We start from the raw sequence: 4014 nt of genomic DNA, 5'->3' as shown, positions 1-4014 counted from the left end.
TTGCTTATTTGCAAAATCACATGGAATAATAGATTCCAGCAGTTTCGTAAACTCCTGTGGATTCTGGAAGTTTTTTGCAACACCTCAATTAGTTTCAGAAATTTTTGGAAAACTTTATAAATAGTGGTGGTTTTATCAAAACCTCTGCAGATAATGGTATTTTTATCAAAACTTTTGTGTTTATTCCACAAAATCTTTTCAATTACTTAAATTTTTAATGCAAACAATAAATGATATGATACATTAGTTAATAATTTATTTTTAAACAATTTAACATTGAAGCATTATGTAGCATTGAGACTGGCACATAACAAAACAAATGCGGTATTAATTACTGATTTTTGTATCTACACACTTGAAGAAATAATTAAATTAAGATTGTTAAAGAAAATGTTTCCAAAGAAAAGTAATAACTTTGGTGTTTGTCAACTTATTAGTAAAACCAATGCTTTATAATAGGAATAACTAATAACTTTTTATAGAGAAAACCAACTTAATATAATGGTAATGTGTTAGGGTATTCTTTGTAAACAAAATTTCAAATCTGACCTGGTGAGACAAGATTATTATTTTTATTATTTTTATCTTTTGTATCTTTACTTAATGCATGCAAAAATGCTAATTGGGAATCATGAACATCATTATCGGTGGAATCCTTATACTGTTTTGCAGAAGTATTGTGTTCTGTTACTTAGTTCAGCATCTCAATACTACATTAATGTTTTCTTGTTAATCTATTTAACATTATAAACCACTTGTATGTTGAAATGAAGCTTTGATGAGAAAAGTAAATGATAATGAATATATTAAACCATTTCATAATAATTAATTAATAATATATATAATCAAATTAAGTTCTTTTATTACCCATGCTTTTAAATGATATAGTAAAAATAGAGTATGAAAAGAAATATCATTAACATGATAAAAAATATATCTTGAGATTAAAAGCCATAAAATCGGAATACATTTAACATGATTTAGTTACTTTTGCATGTACTCTCAAATAATATCATTTGTTCTCTTCAAAAATATTTAAATGAAACAAAAACATATGAAAAATTAAAAAATTACATAAAAGTAATAGACACTCGAACAATTAAAAAAGGAGCAGCTTGAACATGTTCTCTGAAAAGAAAATTAATCAGTATTAGTATAAGAAACAAAGATAAATATAGATAATCACAACAATGAACAATCTATTACACACCTGATCTCTCGATGATGTATTTACATATTCTTTAACTTTTTTAAGTTGTATAACTCTTCGAGAGTACTGCATTACAGAAAACATCATAAAAAAAATGTAACCTCAAACTAATAAAATCTTTTTCAACATCATCCATTACCCACAGTTATAAGGTATCACAGTACTCATCTTTCACATCAAAATTTTCAACACATGCAAGATCAAAATTTTCAACACATACAGTACTTTTTACATACTAACCTCGTGACAGTGTAATGTTTTTGCTGTGAAAGATGACATCGTTCATTTGATTAGCATCAGCATCCCTCGATTTTTTGTGCATTGAGATAACATACTTGTATACATTTCCCAGATCTCTTCTTTTCTAATTAATAAAAAAAGACATGATTTAAAAGATGGAATAATAGAAAATATTATCTGTGAATAAGATATCTCTGACACATTTTTAAAAACATGGTAAGAAAATCATGGCAAAGTGGTGTTCAGAAAGAAAAAAACTAGAGCTTTCTGTATCACTTAGCAATCCTACTAAACTTGTCATGAGTTCTACCATTTTGTCAAACATTATAAGTTATCTGACTCTTCATATTATCAGTTGGCATTTCATAGTTACATAATATTTTCTCATATCAAAGTAAAAGTAAAACTTAAATAAGATTAGAATTGTGAACCCAAAAAGAAAAAGAATCATCTTACAGTGTTACTTCTTTCAATTTTGAAGTATTTTCTGTAGGGTTCCCATGTTTGCTGTGATGATATCTAAATCTTCTTCTAACTCATCAAGAATATAAGTTGGCTTCTTTATACTCGATCTTTCACGAAGCCGATCAGCAAAACTATTCACATTCTGTACGATAGAAATTTCTCATAAGCAAGCCATTCACATTATGTTATGATAGAAAAGCAGAAACAACACCAGAAAACTTTTTGTATCAATCAAGGAAATAAATTGAAATTTTAGGGAAGAAGCAACTTACATTATCAATTGAATCACTTTTCTTTTTTTAAGTCTCCCTGGTTTCCTAGGGAGAATAACTGAATCGTTAGAATCATCAATAATATTTGTTCGCTTCCTTTAACGGGAGCTTCTAGGAAGTCCTTCATTTTCTGCTTAAAAAATGTAGAATTTATGCTTAATAAAGAGAGAACGTCAGAATAATTAATAAAATATTTAAAACAACTTGCTATCGAAACAAAAATACATTTAATACATCTTATCATACCATAACCTATGACTTTTTAAATAAGCTATAATCAATTTTATAGTAGTGTATTGATAATAAAAAAGAACATTTTATTAATGTTATACATTACTAATTCTCCCATTCCCCTGTAGCAAATAAAAGCATATTCTAAGCGACAATAAAATTCAGTACCATTTTTTATACATATATATACATGGCATGTGAGTTCGAAAGTAATTTTTTCAAATCTGCAGTAAATTTTTTTATTAACATTGAAATTTTAAAAATTAAAAATATAATACATTTATCAGATGAATGTGAGCTTTTATTATAGTTAAAGCTAAAATTATGTAACTTAATAGCATATCAACTTAAATTTTAATAATAAATTTCCATTTATTCTATTACATTGATTCCTTGTTAGCTAAGGATTATTACTTCCAATTTGAAGTAATATAAAATAACATTCATTATTCTCATTACTTAATATTAACAATGACAATACCTTTTTTTTATTAAATTATTAGGTAATAATTTAATTATTTAATTATTCCTTCACAAAATTAAAAAAACCTTTTCAATGACGTACATATATAGTATAAACAATTATAACATTTACATCTATATATAATAAACTCATTTGTACAAAAATATACTATCTATCATATAAAAATTATCATATAAGAATAGCTGACTTTTGGATGAGAAAGCACACCAATAAGAAATAATATTACATGAAATTCAAATTATTTAAAGTTAAAATATTATTATCTGCTAATAATAAAAATATAAAAAAATATCTCAAAAATGTCAAAATTTTATGATATGATTACAAAATTGTCAAAAATATATACTCAAAATTTCTTTAAATTTAATTCATATAAGATATTATTTATAATGTTTAACTTTTCCATGTTAGCTGTTAAATATATTTGAAACCTCAAATAAATTTAATAAAATTTGGTTAAAAAAATTAATTTTAAAAATGAGAAACTAAATTAATCTAAAATTTAAAAAAGAAAATCAAATATATAATTAAGAGATAAAAAATATATTTAACTTAATTTAATAAGTTATTGCAAAGTTTTAAAACATGTAGATCTGAAGAGGAATGTAGTTTTGATATACTAACTTGATGATTATGTAATGTTTTTGCTGTGAAAGATAAAATCTTTATTTGATCAGCAGCCGCCATTGATGCATGCATTTGCTGGATCTCTTCTTACCTGATAATAAAATCACAGAATATTAAACATTAGAAAATATAATTTGTGAATAAGATTGTATAACTTTTTTTTTCTTTATGAGATGAATAAATGAAGTGATTTGTTAATGTAATTAGATGCATATGTTAAAAGAAATGGTTAAAAATAAACATAATTAAACTTACTGAGAGAAGGCTTCTGCATTTAGACTTCCAACCAAACCAAAATATGAAAGACAAAAGGAAGCGGCGTAAGCGAAGAAGAGGAATGAGGCGTGAAACTTAGGGTTTTAGGTTAGCTTTATAGCCGAGGCCCACTGTCTCTTCACTCTGTTTGTAGTTCTAAAAATTTTAAATAATATTTTACTCAATAAGAAAATAATTTTAGTGTTTGTAAAAAAATACCAAAAGTATTT

General features: G+C 25.1%; 1 long non-coding RNA gene across 1 annotated transcript; it reads right to left on the bottom strand.

The window, feature by feature from the left end:
• Nucleotides 1–969: 969 nt before the first annotated feature.
• On the bottom strand, nucleotides 970–3620 carry LOC148202582 (uncharacterized). The gene is made up of 6 exons (XR_015784676.1): nucleotides 3527–3620; nucleotides 2188–2317; nucleotides 1907–2057; nucleotides 1451–1574; nucleotides 1211–1276; nucleotides 970–1128 (listed from the first exon to the last, which is right to left on the bottom strand). It is a non-coding gene; the product is annotated as an uncharacterized LOC148202582 (long non-coding RNA).
• Between the last annotated feature and the right edge of the window lie 394 nt (nucleotides 3621–4014).

The sequence above is a fragment of the Vigna umbellata genome, chromosome 3 (genome assembly GCF_029865625.1).
Source record: "Vigna umbellata cultivar VRB3 chromosome 3, Vumbellata_1.0, whole genome shotgun sequence".
Classification (NCBI taxonomy): domain Eukaryota; kingdom Viridiplantae; phylum Streptophyta; class Magnoliopsida; order Fabales; family Fabaceae; genus Vigna; species Vigna umbellata.
The sequence above is the reverse complement of the archived record's forward strand: the minus strand, read 5'-3'. Positions and strand labels throughout refer to the sequence as shown.